Raw genomic sequence first — 17,599 nt, 5'->3', positions numbered from 1 at the left:
AATATTCAAAATTATGACACTGACTATTTTGTTTTTCAAAATATTATTTGTGCAATAGTACCCATGGGTTCCAACGCGTAGCTAGTGTTATATTGTGTAAACGATATAATTCTAATTAATTACTATCTCGACTTGATCTTCATGGACTTCGTACGAACTTACTTGATTCTCACCTTGAAAGTTTGGCCTGATATCCATTCATGCGTGGCGATAGGAAGCCTCTTCCCTCAATGTTGCTGTTTAATCTACAAAAATTCGGCGATTTAAAAACAAAGAATCTTGTCGGATTTCAAACTATGTAACATAGGTGCAGTGCATTAAAAGCTGTGATGGAGAAGCCGGAGACAAAGTTATTTGAATGGTCGATAAAAAGAGAATGTCTGCGCTCCAATGCGAAATCCTCTAGACATTGTGTACGCTCCATTAACCATACCTCATTGTCAGCGCGTGCAAGAATTAACCCTGCTGTCTCGAGCGGTGAGTCATGTGCAGTCTGATCCTTGCGTACAATTACAGCAGAACAGATTGCACGTGGCCAAAGCAGCAGAGCGTGTGTTTTAATGAATTGCTCTCTAAAGGCTCTCGTCATTAGGGCACAGACACCAGCCTTTTGCAATGCCTTTTGTTTTTGTCCCAAATATTTCAGAACAAATACATTCTGATACGCCTAGGAAATATGTCTAGTTATGAAATTGTGTTTTTACCTGGCTAGTTCACATCTGTACATAGAAGGCAGGCCTACAACGAAGATTTGAGGGGAACAAAAATAAGTAAGCCCTTAGTAGCATATACTCGGCAAAATAATTATTGCTTTTAAAAAATCACAATCAAGACTGAGCTCATGCTGGATTTTAATATTGCTGATTGTCCTGCCCCTTTGGGGAAAGAGAGTCCACATTTTAATATAGACAAAGGAAGTCAGTATTATCCAGTCTCTTTTCTTATTGTTTATTTTTACAGCTCTTTAACAGCACCACAAGGCAGTTATCTATTTTCTTCATTCACCCAAAAGTTAATAGCCCATGAGAAAAGTAAATATTATATAAACCATAAGGAAAGCAAGACGTAACCACATCGGTTCATCCTTTTCCTGGTGCGGGTCCATGTGCAACACCTCTTCCATCTTGGGGGAACAGTGCCCTCCAAAGTGAAGTCCAGGAAAACTGCACTGCAGAGATGTCTAATGCTCTAACATCAGAGACCCTCCTGAAAGATATCAAAGATAACAATATCAGTAACTTAGCCAATAACAACTTAAAGGATTAATGAGTATTAATTTCCCATTACTGGAATAACTGTAACACCAAATTAACATCCCACATGGTGGAATACCTTATTTTAGGAGGCTTCATATACTTCACTCCCTGTAGTAATTTACAAACTAACTTTTGATTTACAATTGGTTTACCACCAACCTTTTGGCTGATACCCCACAGACACCACTGATCTGTACCAATTAACCATCTTATACGGTTTAAGCCTAGCCAGCAAAAATGCTAAGAAACTCAAACCTGCAGTCACGTCTGCTGAAATGAGATTGATATCTGGTTCCCCACGCCAGCTATGCCATACCCCTCAAGATGGTCTGTAAGTCTGGACTCTGTCTTTAGCCCAGGATGCCAGGGTGTACTCAGAAGCAGATTCTAAAGCTCATGCTGGGGTGTGCTCTTGTTGGCTTTTGGCTACAGGATTATCCATCCAAGTGAACGGCAATGCCCAAAGTGGTGCAGGGTTCTAATGAGGTGGGGAGGGGGTTCTATAAAAGGCATTGTATCCTTCTGCAGTGCAGAATGCATTATTGCTGGCTGCAGCATTATCCATCCAGGTAGATTCCGAGATGCACCGTGCTCCAGGGATCGACTGAGGTGGGGGAGGCACTATAAAATGTGTTGTATACTCTCTCAGCATGGGACACCCTGTTGCTGACTGGTGACTGCAGGATTTCCATCCAAGTGGACTCCAAGATCCAGAGTGGCTCCAGGGATCTATTGAGGTGAGAGAGGCACTACAAAAGCAGTGTATCCTCCCACAGTGCAGGGCTCGTTGTTGCTGGGTGTTAGCTGCAAAATTAATGATCCAAGTGGCCTCCAAGGTCCAGAGTGCTCCAGGGATTAAGTGAGGTGGAGGAGGCCCTATAAAAAGCGGTGTATCCTCCAAAAGGGCAAGGCATGCATGGGGCATGCCCGGGCAGTGCCCGGATCAAGACGGCCTGTCTGAACACATTCCCGGCTGCTCAAGGCTGGGCTTGGCCTGCCCCGACATGTGTCTTTTGATATAACCCAACAGCCATTACACAGTAGGAAAAAGGAAATCTATCCAGAGGGCTACCTGCAAGGATTAGGCCTGGGTGAAATTTTAATTGTGCTAGAGTACTTGGCATAATTTTGGCAATTTCCCATAACAAAAGCTACTCAAATTTCTGAGAGATTTCGCAATTAATCCACATCATGTAATTTCAGGGAGAAATTTTAATATGAGATGTACCGTTCAGATGCGTTTTTTAACACGTGCAGCATTTCAGGTAGAATTTTTACGTGAGCAGACTGTTTGGGGAATTTTAAGTGTAAAACTACAAATCCAAAATCGATTGTCAGGTTTTGAACCTGAGCAAAAGGAAAGCAAATCAATAATATATTTTTTTGTTGCATTTTTACCTGAACGGACCATTTGGGTAATTTTTTTCAGTGCAAGAATTCTTTAGGTAATTTTGTGTAATTGAGATACCCAAAATTTCACGAGTTATGCCCAGCCCTTGAGAGGATGCATTGATTTTAAATTCAATTACTAATTAGCTTCTGTGAGCAATGGGCCTAATCAATAACAATATAGTAAATGCAAATAAAGGCTTGTGCTACTCAATGGGTGGTAAAGGGAATATAAGGAAATCATCACTTGAAGGTGCTGCAGGGTCCTGAAAGTTACTGGTATGCACTCGTCAAGCCTTTGTGAACTTAACAGTTAGTAATAGTCATTGTGTTTTATATGCCTCATTATTCGCTATTGATGTTTCTCCCACCTCTGTTATAAGCCATCCCCCAGCTTCAAAGAAACAAGCCCAAGTGAGAGCCATGCAGCCAAAAACATTACCCTCTAATCAAGCACCGGTAAACTGTACTGTATTTTACCAGGACAAGTAGGATGGCTTCCAGACATGTGCAACTAAGGGTGAAGATAAAGATCGACTTGTGAAGTCCATGAATATAAATCTGAACACGTTACAGATTAATGTGTAATCCACCCTTGATGATGTGAAGAGTAATCTCGAACCATTTGAGCACTTGATACAGAATGTGCTAGGTGCAGATTTGGATCGCATTGATGTGCAATTTGTGGGGGATATAAATGCGACATCAGTACCTAAATATTTGATGCATAGCGGAAATAGCAATAAGGAATCTCCACCACGAAGGGATCTTCCATAATACTATCCCCAAACCTGCACATATATACCTGATATTTCCGAGGACAGGGATCCTATCCAGCCTGCACAGCAACTCTTCTCAATTTAAAAGTCTGTGAGGGAGTCTAAGAAGATGCATTTGGACCCAGAACTTCTGAGGGAGAATGCATTATTGTTATTTTTGTCAACTTTGCATTGTGAACTACTTGTTATCAAGGCTTTCGACTCCTCACCCAAATGAGATGCATATGTGTAGAAGAATTGAAATCCCTGGGTTTCTTTGACCAACCAGAACATTAACTTGCGAATCACAGAAAATATCACATCCAGGGAAAGGCAAAGTACATAAATCCTAGCTGGGGTATTAACATGTACAAAAGGTTTTCTCCCTTGGAATCCCTGAGTGACCTCAATGGACTCATGCATAGCACAAAGAAAGATTACTCACCCTCTCTTCCTGTTGACATTAGTTCTTCTAAGGTAGAGAACATTCCTTCATTTTACCTTGTGTGGTTTCTTGTCCAAGGGCTTTGTTAATTCTGGCAATGACCAATTTTACTATAGTTTCATAGATTGTGGCAGTTATCATGGAAAAACCAAAGTAGGTTTATTTGCGAACGTATGTATCTGAACAGATTGTCTATTTTCAAGGAACATGGTTAATAGATACATTTCATAATTATGGATTTTGTCCTTGGTTACTCAAACTACTCTCTTTGCTATGGTAGGGCATATGGTGGCATTGCCAACTTGGCTTCAACCTTACTCTGAGCAAAGGCTTCAAAAACATTTATATAATCCCGTTATAATCTATTTGCCTTGCTAACTTTAGATAGTAGTCCCAATTTAATAATTATAACATTTTATAACAATACATTTCTCAGTTATGGAGAAAGATCTGAACACCTTATTACATAAGGAAACAAAGGACATTTTTTAAATATGGGTCGGGGATTTTAACATAAAAAGGTGCCTTTGTCCTGCTAAGAAGGTATGTGGATTAGTGATTTTACATATGTGAGGGTCAGGTCAATTTTCTACATAATTCCTGTGGAGACAGATGCCCTGAACATTTTGCTCACCAATTACAATCTAGAAATAGCTGAACTGTGCCATAACAGTATGCCAAATATACCACTAACTTTTATAGGGAAGGATGCCAAGAGCACACTCAATCATATAATAACCTCATACATACTCCAATAAGTTCTAATTTTGATGTAGGGTTAAATTGCATAAGCAAGCATAATGCAGATGCAAAAACGAGCATCAGCCAATTGCGATTAAAGTAAAGAATATAGTAGCAGCATGACAGAACAGGGTCAGATTAAAGTAGTCTTGAGAAGACAGTATTGGTTTCACTGCAACTATAGTCACAACCTGTAAATTTGATATTTTGACTTGTCTGGACCAGGCAACAGTGTATGATTGTATGTAGCAAGCCCATGAAAACATTTCTAAAACAATTGACTCCCTACTGACAAAACCTGTGTGGGGTGACAACAAACCACAACAGTGCTGGTTTCAAATATCATATACCAAGGAATGGGGAAGAAATCCAACAGCTCAGGCTAAGATACAAACTTGCTTTAGCAGCCAGAAAGAGCCAATTACAGGATGAGTCTTGGTCGAATAGAATGCATGCTGCTGAAACTAATGACAGTTTTATTTTGGAAAACTAAAAATGGCCCCTACAATAGTTACTGCGCCTCACCCCCCCAAACGCAGTTTTTTCCCATCTGCCTGGTTGAAACGATCAGCATCATCCTACTCTGCACTTGCAATGTGTGGGTTTGCAAATAGTACAGCCTGGTACAGTACAGAAAAACTTCAATGCTGAGCAGTGTGTGCAGACTGAATGTGGGTAGTGAATGTATGTGTTATTCGAATCTTGAAATGCATGGAGATAATACTGCTGGACAGTAAGTGTGCCATGACTGTACACTAAGTAAGTGTGTCTTAAATGTTATATTACAGGGAGGACCCTGGGTTTCATTTTGAGAAGCAGAAGCCTGCCCATGGAAAACGTGGAGTAGAGGTATTCCTAAAACAGATTTGTGTATTGCGGCATTCATGTGAGCTGGTTGGGACACACTGGAGGAAGGGAGGAACAGACTCGCCCTTTACACTTAAAAAGGTTGCTGTTTGATTCAGTGATAGATCACAAATGAGGGGCATGGACACATCTCAGAAAGGAGATGGGGCTGATAAGGGAATCATAAGGAGTAGTGCTCGGAGCCTGGATTAACATTGTGATACACATATCACTGTGGCTGACATCCAGGTGTGAACTCTGGTCACTCCCATGAATTGTATCGTGAGTCAATCAGCTTCGGAGTCTTGTCTGCTGTGACTGACCTCTATTCAAGGGAAAGAGGAAATAGAGAAGAGGTCACTTCAATAGAAGCAGAACCCCAACATAAAACTTCAAACAATTAGACCTTAAATCAGATTTTGTGGTCTAGAAATGGACTATAAGAAGGGGAGGTTGAGGCCTGTGATCGGTACTGGTGACAAAGGCCTGCTAGGTGAGGTGGCATCATTCATCCTGGACTCCTCCCTCACGATGACCAAGCAAGTCAACGCCGTCTCGTCATCCTGTTTCAACACCCTGCGCATGCTCCGAAAGATCTTCCGGAGGATCCCCACCGACACCAGGAAGACGGTCACCCAGGCCCTCGTCACCAGCCGACTGGACTACGGGAACACCCTCTACACTGGAACCACAGCCAAACTCCAGAAAAGACTCCAGCGCATACAGAAAGCCTCTGTACGACTCATCCTGGACATCCCCTGCCACAGCCACATCTCTCCCTAGCTCAGAGACCTGCACTGGCTCCACATTAGCAAGAGGATCACGTTCAGACTCCTCACCCACGCACACAAGGCTCTCCACGACATGGGCCCCAAATACCTCAACAACCGCCTCACATTCTACACACCCACCCACCAACTCCGTTCCACCAGCCTTGCCCTCGCCACTGTCCCAAACATGCGCAGAACCACCGCCGGAGGAAGATCCTTCTCCTACCTGGCGGCCAAGACATGGAACTCCCTCCCCGCCCACCTACGACTGACCCAGGACCATCTCTCCTTCAGGAAACAGTTCAAGACCTGGCTCTTCGAGCAGTAGCGCCCCCCCCCCCCTCACAGCGCCTTGAGACCCTCACGGGTGAGTAGCACGCTATACAAATCTATCTGATTGATTGATTGATTCAGGAAAGCCAAGACCATCTTTCCTGGTGCACCTGCGCCTGCCTGCTTTCCAAGACCAGTGTGCCCTGTGAGGAAGAGAAGAGAATTGGAGGGAGTGAGGTCCAAGGGGGAGCCCTGCCTGGAGGACTCATTTAGTGAGGTGTGAGAGAACGACTGTGCACTGATTAAGTTTCTGCCTGTGGGCAATGTTGGTTCAGTAACCCCTGTATGCCAGGAGAGGGCCACTGTGTGTTAAGTGATGTGCAGGTCTTGCTAAGCCTGCATGCCAGCTGGGCCATTGGTAAAGGTGCTGTTCAAGGAGTGCAGAGACTCGTAAACACCGTGGCAGAGGCATGTACACCAGTGGAGTCTGCGCATGATTTACCAAGTATCTCAGTAACCCTTATGCCAGGAAGCCACATTGCCAAAAGGTTTGGGTCTTCACCCAAGGAAAAGAATAAGGCTGTGTTTGGAGAGTCAAGACCACACAGCAAGAGGACTGCCACTGATTGACCCCCAAGCATTGCAGATGAAACTGTGAATGAAGCCTCATCCTCACTTGACTCCAGTTGGGAGCTGAAGAAAGGATTTCCCCTATCTGCTGGGGAAGGTTGACTTACTGTTGCTTCACTATCTGTCAGATGCTGCCTCATGGACAGCAAGGAGCGCGACTTCTAGAAGCAGGATCAAAACTCGTGGGACACACTCTGCAATGCTGAATGTTAACTGGGCCTGTTAGGCCGTAGGGGACTCGGCGCTCAAGGTCCTACCACAGCATGGACACTTTGGGCTAATTTCTGAAGAATTAAATCTGAACTCTTGAGTATTGCTTATTAGTGAGCATTCCGTGTATGCAGCCACCAGTGAATGGGTAATAAACCACAGCAAGATACAAGGAAGAGCTGTGGGAAAGGATTTGTCTGACAACTTCTAGAGCCGCGACCTCAAGGAACTGTGTTATTGCTTGTGCATACCGTTATTACTCTGCTTGTGTAGAGTTAGCAATGAAATGTTTCTTTTTCTTATAAAAGTAATTATTTGACGGGACATTGGTTTATATTTTGGATTTGTACTGTTTGCAGCTTGAGTTATGAGTTCTATTCACTTTTGTGTATCCCCCCGGGATCTTTTGACTGCTCCTCCACAGCTACCACTAAGAGTCAAGTGCAGAAGGAGTACTTGGGACAGTTGCTCAGGATCCATAGCAGGTCGGCCACGGGACATCAGGTGTCAAATGCCACGACCAGCACAGATAAGCCCAGTAGCACCTGCATTCCCTGTTTCCCTCTGAATGGGGCTCAGGCAGATGTATGAGAATGTGACTGCAAGAGTACATTATGGATCAGAGGGGGATGTTCATTGCCCTTTGAGATAAAGAGAGGCGTTAGACAGATTTGTGTACTAGGACCCTTTCTTTTTTCAATCTGTATCAATGGGGTTGATAGAGAGCTCCAGGCTCTTTGCACAGATTCTCCTAGAGTAGGTTCTAGGATGGTCCCAGTACTTTTATATGCAAATGATGTAGTAGTATTGTTACGTCCTGCAAATGGGTTGCAGCACCTTATTAATATGTTTAAAGTCTACATGGAGGAAATGAACTTAAAGATCTATCATAATAAGAGCTGTACAATGATCTGTGGGAAGGGAAGACCAAAGACTGACACTCATTATATTAATTATATTATATTGAGTGTTTCATTGTTTTTGTATCTGGAAATCCATTTTACATCCTCTGACAATTGGGCCAAGCATAAACAGACTAGCCAAACTAACCTGATACAAACCACAGAGGAAGTATTTAGATTTGCCAACAAGCTAGAATTTAAACATAGGAAAGAAATGTTGATAATTTATAATAGTAACATATACAATGGGACCCCCTCAAATAAGCAAATGTGGCCAAGGGACAGAGGGGAAGAACAAATGAACTAGAAATGAAAAAAGTCCCTTCAGCGGCCATATACTTCAACTATGTAGATGCATCAGTAAATATAAAAAAAACAGTGACAGAAAAAAGTTTATACTAAACAGAAATCATTCAAAAATTGTATTTATTTTTTCTCTTTTTTGTAAATATAAATTCATATAAATATTGTTATAAATCAGACAATTCTATAGAAAACACATCTATTGATTACACAAATTCATGAAAAACACAATAGAATCATAAAAATAAGCAACAAATAAATATATATACCCCATGGTACCAGTCATACAAAACAACTTGCTCTCGTGCTACCAATCATACTACAGTCAAACCTCATAAATTGATGGAAGAAGGAACTGGTTTACAATTAGCTAGATCACAAAGCTATAATTGTTCAAGGGCTCCAGAATAGAGATGTCGGCCCTTGTAGCAGGTCTACGCGCGTTTCGGTGGTTCAAGCCACCTTCATCAGGACCTTGTTCATCATTGTGTGCAGAACCAGGGGATCAGACAAAACAGAATAACCTAAAAAGGAAGATAAATCTGTCACTCAGACATCCACAGTGAAATTTTATAAAAAGACATAAAACATTCACTATTAAGTTAAGCTATGGGGGCTCATCAACGTGACTATAGTAGTATCCTATATTTCATTGGTGGAGATAGGGACATAATTTGGCTAGTTTCATAACAAAGAGGGAGAGAAACCTGTTTAACCGAAAATACCTATTCACTCTCAAAGCATATTAACGGCCAGATTTTGAACAACAGATTAAAAAAGACACACAAATTAACTGTTTACATAGAAGCCTAACCTTTAAAAAGGAGTTTAAACTCACAGTAGCACACCTTATCGTTACATATACTTACAAAGTAGCACAGGAGGTACTTTTCATTTGTAAGTGTGATTATAGAGGTCAAAGGAAGGACCAGATCGAGTAAACAGCATCTACAAGGGAATCAAGGGAGGCTGTCAAATGAGATATCGTGGGGGGACTAGCTGAAACTCTTGTGTTTCCCCAGATTATAAAAGGCTTACCAATAGCGCCATTCACGATGGGAACGAAAAAGGCATATGAAACTCAGAACTTCATCTAATGCATGTGGTAGTCGTTTTGTTCCGTATTGATGGCTACAAACAGAATGTTAAATGCCACAATGTCATAAGTGATATAAAAATAATAAGAAATGCATGACATGTGATGTGTATGCTTACTGACACACCCATCCTTATTTAGCACTGTGGGTAACCTACCGAAGTGGTCGCAGTGTGTCCTTATTTGATAAAACTTCACAAAATGCACTTTTGTATCGTGTTTAAAAGAAGAGGGTCTCAAATTAATTGGAGCAGACGGCGAGGGGACTGAGTTCTGTTGCTTCCTGATCTATACAAAACATAATAAAAAAAATGTCGAAAAGTCCTGTGAGGACTGAAGCAGTACACATGATATGCATGTCCAAGATAACAGTGAAAAAAAAAAAACGATAAAGCCATAAAAAGAAGAATGTGGGCTTACTTCTATACACAGTGAAGATACAATCCATTGGTAAATTGCTATATTATGTACCAGCGACCCTGAGAAGAAAGAAAAAAGCAAGTGTTACGAGCTTTTAATATTAAGGCAAAGGTCTGCTAAGGAATAATGCGCGTTGATAGCTATATATTAATCTAAACCGGAGACACCTATTGAAAACGGGCAAACGTCCAAATCTCGATAGAGGGTGATAACTACGGACTTTTAATATTGCCAAAAACATTGGAATAAAAAAACAATTGGCAACGAGAGTCTCGGTATAGCGTTAACTCGTTAGGCTTGACCACACGCGCTGGCAGATAGGAAAGCCCTATACTGTAGCTCGGAATGGCAGAAACGAATATTGCAGCCTATTCCTTAAGTGGTCGGGAATACTAGTGTTGTGCGATACATTAAAAGAATATCGCAGATATGAAATAACTCATCAAGCTTTATCAAGTGCGCCGGCAACTAGAGAAGCCCTGTCCTATAACTCGAAACGGAGGAAGCGGTCATTACAGATTCCTCCAACACGGCTCAGTAACTCATTCGCCTACCTTAAGGTCCGTGGCAATGCGCCGTAATCCCTCTCCGTCGATGCGACCCTCAGAAAGTGAACGCTGAGGCCCGCCACAGTTTATACATCCTCAAAGGCGTTCAAATCCCGCGGGAAGTGCACGTCAGATTACGGAAGTCTCCATGTGTAAACATAAACATAGGACTGCGGAATGGCTTACATCTTGCTAGTATCGAGCATTAAGAACTGTTTAAGAAATAAACGTGAAATGGGAAGGGCATATATGAACACTGAACCATCCAAAAGTAATATAGGTCAGCTTGAAATCGTGTGCAGCCTAAATTTTACATATTTACATGTAACGTAAACAAGGGAAAGTGCATATTTAAAGCAAGTTGCAATGAAGTGCGACTTTAATAATTCATGGTGTGTCTATAGTTCCGACAGTACAATTGTCTGTACTTATAATGCCAAATGTCAAGACGTGATGGATTACACTGTTTTCCGGAGACTGAATTTCAACGCAATGGTGCGTGACAGATAGAGGGAGTCTTTCAACAGGAACATGAATAGCAGCATAGGGTTCATCTACCTAATACCGGAATATACGAGGTTGTCCAGCCGACAAGGGATTCAGAAGAAGCGTGTGTTACAACTAAATCATCGATACAAAAGATGTATATATTGTTGTCAAGACAGCAGGAATGTGTAAATATCTACAACAAATACCAAAAGCATTTAAGTGAAAAAATAATCAAATATATTAAAGGAAACATAAAATCCTGATGTAGGACAGAATTTACTAAACCGGAACTACACTTAAGCTACCCGAAGATAGGGAGCAATTAGAGACGAATTTTCTGAGAGTTTCATATCAGATTACTGAGGTGGCACATACTGAGGATTGCTGCGTCAAGGAAATAATATTTTACTTGGTCACATACCAAGATAGTTCTTCGTTAAGTCCTCGCTTCACACTGTCAAAAAGGTAAATCCAAAAGGTTTCACGTTTTTTACGCGTGATTTCACTCGGTTGTCCCATTTTTGGTGTAACCTTTTCGAGGATAGACCATTTGATCTCATCCTCCTTATGGGACTTATCAATGCAATGTTGGACTAACGGGGCTGATAGCTTTTTAGTCCTGATAGCAGACTTGTGTTCGCTGAAACGGACGCGAAACTCACGACCCGTTTCGCCAACATAAGCCAGGCCACAGTCACAAAATAGGATATACACTATGTTACTACTACGACAGTTTGTGAGGAAACGTAGTTTAATCTTTTTTTCATTATAAGTAACAGTGTCAGATATGATAGCTGACTCACAAGCGTGGCAGGAGCCCCACCTGTGATTGCCCACTACTGCAGGAAGTCCAGTAATAGAGAGCTGGTTATTGAATTGGGAATTTCTCGTGGGAGGTCTGGCGTGGACCAACATGTCCCTCAAGTTTCTATTCCTCCTATACGCCAGCATGGGGGGAGGAAGCGGAGGAACGCTCTCATCCGTGTTCAAAATTCTGCAATTTTTATTGATAATATTCCGAAGCTTATGGTTCAGAGTGGAATGGTTGATCACACATGTGATTCTATCGTGTTTGGTCCGTGTTTTACCTTTTAAGAGTGCAGATCTATCATAATATTTGGCCCTTTTGTAGGCTTGTCGCACCAGGCGATGTGGGTAGCCTCTTCTAAGTAGTCTGTCTTTGAGTGCATCTCCATGTTGGTGGAATGCGCCAACATCCGTACAATTGCGGCGAATTCGTAAAAATTCGCCGAAGGGTATGGATTCCCTTTGACAATTCGGGTGGTAACTGCCAAATTCCAAGATTGTATTTTTGGCAGTACTTTTCCTAAATAGACTAACTGTTAGGTGTCCGTTGGTACCTGCAATGCTGATGTCTAAAAAGTCTACTTTTTGAATGCTCAGGTTCATGGTGAACCTCAAGTTGGTATCACTTGCATTGAGCCAAAGGTAAAACGCCTGTAGTTCTTCTTCCGATCCTTTCGAAATAAAAAAAATATCATCAATAAAACGCTTCCAAACAGAAATGTTTTAAAAAAATGGGGCCAGTTCGTTGTAAATGTTTTTAAGCTCCCATTCTCCCATGAATGCGTTAGCCACACTTGGGGCACAGGAAGCCCCCATTGATGTCCCCTTAATTTGCTTGAAAATCTTCCCATTGTACTCAAAAAAGTTGTTCATCAGCACAATCTCCAAACATTGGAGAATGAAGATATCAGGGCGATCAGATGGATATCTCCTGAGAAGGGTAGACACCGCCTGTAACGCTCGACACTGAGGAATGTTGGTGTATAGCGCCTCAATGTCGAGCGTCACCAGTATGTCTGTGTCAGGGTTAAATTGCAGGCCCTCTATTTTGTTGATTATATCCCCGGTGTCACGGATATATGAGGCATATTTCTGAGTTAGTGGGCATAAAAATCTGTCCACATATTTTGACAGTGGCTCAGTACAGGAGCCAATAGTCGAAATTATGGGCCGCATTGGTGGATTAATTTCTGATTTGTGTGTCTTCGGGAGACCATACAAGACAGAGGTAGTGGGAGTAGTTTTGTTAAGGAAGACATACTCATCTTCGCAGATATAACCATCTGCGAAGGCCACCTGGGTTGTTTCTTGAATATGTTTTTGCAGGCGGTCCAATTCCTTTCGCTGGGCAGGTCTATAGTGTTCTGTAACAGCTAGCATTTCCAACATTTTATCGTCGTAATTTGCTCTATCAAAAACAGTAATGCCCCCGCCTTTGTCACAACGCTTGATGACTATGGAGGAGTTGGTTTTCAATTCATTCAGGGCAGTTGTTTCTGAGTGAGAGAGATTTGATTGAGGGGTATAGGTGTTTTTGATAACCCTCGCGATATCTTGAAGAACACTCTGTTCAAAGATGCGTACCTCTGTGCCTACCATATCCAGGGTCGGTGTAAAAGTCGATGCCGGTTTACAGCCCGATAAGTTATTCGCTTCCTCACAAGGTGGACGATCGTTAAAAAATTTATTTAGCCTGACCTTGCGGAAGAACGCAAACAAATCTTCGTGTAGTTTGAATTTATTAAGGTGGGTACTCGGAACAAAAGACAATCCCCTACTGAGTACTTTTATATCCTCAGGTTTAAAATTTATTGAGGAAAGATTATAGACAGGTAAGTCATTGGTAGCTATGAGCTCCTCTACGTTTTCTACCACCAATACTGTTGGTTGCAAGTTCTTACGTATTGTTGTGGAGGTTGAGGGTTCATTTGGGCATGAGTCGCTTGGACTTGCCAGCGGACATTCCTCCCTCTGTATTGGCCCCGGTGTAAAAAATCCCTCCCATTAAATGGGCGTTGATTAGGTCTCCCCCTGAAAGGGCCAGGATTCGAATGGCCATAGTTCATATCTTGGTAATTGTCTCCATCTGACCCCGAAGAACCTGTGTCAGAGAAGTTAGTATATTTCCTCCCTTGGTAACCATTAAAATTGGGATTCTGATTGCTTTGTGGTCCCTCCTGATAGTAGCTAGGGGTAAGGTAAGGATAGATCTTCTCTTTAGTAAACCACCTCACATCTTTTTTTAGTTTATCCATTTTTTTATTTGTGAGGTAGGTTTCAAAATCCTTCATCTCTGTTCTGATTTTTTCAAGGCAGGTCTTTCCTTCTTCTACAGCTGTAGATGTACTCAATTTTTCCTCGAGATCGTTTATTTCCTGCAAAAGTGTAGAAGCTACATCTTTTGCGGTTTCAATGATTAACATCATCCAGTCCCTGGAGGAGCGGTTAGAAGTGAGTGACCACCGCTCCAGGAACTTTCTGATGTCAACGAAGAGTGCAGGGGCATTACGTACTCTAAGGCCTGTGGGAATGACACCTGCTTTTAAATATTCAAACATATAGAAGGCGTGAGATTCTATGCGTTTAAGTCTTTTACGCATGTTCAAGAGATTCTGCCATTCACTATTACCTAGTTGTTGGGGAGGAGTGGGGCCACTGTCACCTGCTAGTTTCCCCATTAGGGTATTGAAATCATCGTCTGTGAAACCAAACGTCTGAAAAGTGTCCATGTTGATGAGAAGATACTAACAGTACGAAATTGAAAAAAGACACTAAGCTTCTTTGTATCAGAAAAGCAAATATGTCCCAGGCAGTATGTCGCTGCTATGGCCAAAAAGGATTTTTCGGCTAAATACTCTAGTCACGTGAGAACACCCCAAGAAAACCACAATAGTGAAATAATTCAAAAGAAAAAGGAAGAGAACAGTGATTCACAAAACTTTCATACGAAAATCCCACGGTTGAAAAACCGCGAATGAAGGTAACATATACAATGGGACCCCCTCAAATAAGCAAATGTGGCCAAGGGACAGAGGGGAAGAACAAATGAACTAGAAATGAAAAAAGTCCCTTCAGCGGCCGTATACTTCAATTATGTAGATGCATCAGTAAATATCAAAAAAACAGTGACAGAAAAAAGTTTATACTAAACAGAAATCATTCAAAAATTGTATTTATTTTTTCTCTTTTTTGTAAATATAAATTCATATAAATATTGTTATAAATCAGACAATTCTATAGAAAACACATCTATTGATTACACAAATTCATGAAAAACACAATAGAATCATAAAAATAAGCAACAAATAAATATATATACCCCATGGTACCAGTCATACAAAACAACTTGCTCTCGTGCTACCAATCATACTACAGTCAAACCTCATAAACTGTCGTAGTAGTAACATAGTGTATATCCTATTTTGTGACTGTGGCCTGGCTTATGTTGGCGAAACGGGTCGTGAGTTTCGCGTCCGTTTCAGCGCACACAAGTCTGCCATCAGGACTAAAAAGCTATCAGCCCCGTTAGTCCAACATTGCATTGATAAGCCCCATAAGGAGGATGAGATCAAATGGTCTATCCTCGAAAAGGTTACACCAAAAATGGGACAACCGAGTGAAATCACGCGTGAAAAACGTGAAACCTTTTGGATTTACCTTTTTGAAAGTGTGAAGCGAGGACTTAACGAAGAACTATCTTGGTATGTGACCAAGTAAAATATTATTTCCTTGACGCAGCAATCCTCAGTATGTGCCACCTCAGTAATCTGATATGAAACTCTCAGAAAATTCGTCTCTAATTGCTCCCTATCTTCTGGTAGCTTAAGTGTAGTTCCGGTTTAGTAAATTCTGTCCTACATCAGGATTTTATGTTTCCTTTAATATATTTGATTATTTTTTCACTTAAATGCTTTTGGTATTTGTTGTAGATATTTACACATTCCTGCTGTCTTGACAACAATATATACATCTTTTGTATCGATGATTTAGTTGTAACACACGCTTCTTCTGAATCCCTTGTCGGCTGGACAACCTCGTATATTCCGGTATTAGGTAGATGAACCCTATGCTGCTATTCATGTTCCTGTTGAAAGACTCCCTCTATCTGTCACGCACCATTGCGTTGAAATTCAGTCTCTGGAAAACGGTGTAATCCATCACGTCTTGACATTTGGCATTATAAGTACAGACAATTGTACTGTCGGAACTATAGACACACCATGAATTATTAAAGTCGCACTTCATTGCAACTTGCTTTAAATATGCACTTTCCCTTGTTTACGTTACATGTAAATATGTAAAACTTAGGCTGCACACGATTTCAAGCTGACCTATATTACTTTTGGATGGTTCAGTGTTCATATATGCCCTTCCCATTTCACGTTTATTTCTTAAACAGTTCTTAATGCTCGATACTAGCAAGATGTAAGCCATTCCGCAGTCCTATGTTTATGTTTACACATGGAGACTTCCGTAATCTGACGTGCACTTCCCGCGGGATTTGAACGCCTTTGAAGATGTATAAACTATGGCGGGCCTCAGCGTTCACTTTCTGAGGGTCGCATCGACGGAGAGGGATTACGGCGCATTGCCACGGACCTTAAGGTAGGCGAATGAGTTACTGAGCCGTGTTGGAGGAATCTGTAATGACCGCTTCCTCCGTTTCGAGTTATAGGACAGGGCTTCTCTAGTTGCCGGCGCACTTGATAAAGCTTGATGAGTTATTTCATATCTGCGATATTCTTTTAATGTATCGCACAACACTAGTATTCCCGACCACTTAAGGAATAGGCTGCAATATTCGTTTCTGCCATTCCGAGCTACAGTATAGGGCTTTCCTATCTGCCAGCGCGTGTGGTCAAGCCTAACGAGTTAACGCTATACCGAGACTCTCGTTGCCAATTGGTTTTTTATTCCAATGTTTTTGGCAATATTAAAAGTCCGTAGTTATCACCCTCTATCGAGATTTGGACGTTTGCCCGTTTTCAATAGGTGTCTCCGGTTTAGATTAATATATAGCTATCAACGCGCATTATTCCTTAGCAGACCTTTGCCTTAATATTAAAAGCTCGTAACACTTGCTTTTTTCTTTCTTCTCAGGGTCGCTGGTACATAATATAGCAATTTACCAATGGATTGTATCTTCACTGTGTATAGAAGTAAGCCCACATTCTTCTTTTTATGGCTTTATCGGTTTTTTTTTTCCACTGTTATCTTGGACATGCATATCATGTGTACTGCTTCAGTCCTCACAGGACTTTTCGACATTTTTTTAATTATTTTTTGTATAGATCAGGAAGCAACAGAACTCAGTCCCCTCGCCGTCTGCTCCAATTAATTTGAGACCCTCTTCTTTTAAACACGATACAAAAGTGCATTTTGTGAAGTTTTATCAAATAAGGACACACTGCGACCACTTCGGTAGGTTACCCACAGTGCTAAATAAGGATGGGTGTGTCAGTAAGCATACACATCACATGTCATGCATTTCTTATTATTTTTATATCAATTATGACATTGTGGCATTTAACATTCTCCTTGTAGCCATCAATACGGAACAAAACGACTACCACATGCATTAGATGAAGTTCTGAGTTTCATATGCCTTTTTCGTTCCCATCGTGAATGGCGCTATTGGTAAGCCTTTTATAATCTGGGGAAACACAAGAGTTTCAGCTAGTCCCCCCACGATATCTCATTTGACAGCCTCCCTTGA

Source organism: Lissotriton helveticus, chromosome 4_1, assembly GCF_964261635.1.
Source record: "Lissotriton helveticus chromosome 4_1, aLisHel1.1, whole genome shotgun sequence".
NCBI lineage: Eukaryota > Metazoa > Chordata > Amphibia > Caudata > Salamandridae > Lissotriton > Lissotriton helveticus.
This window is presented reverse-complemented; position numbering follows the sequence as displayed.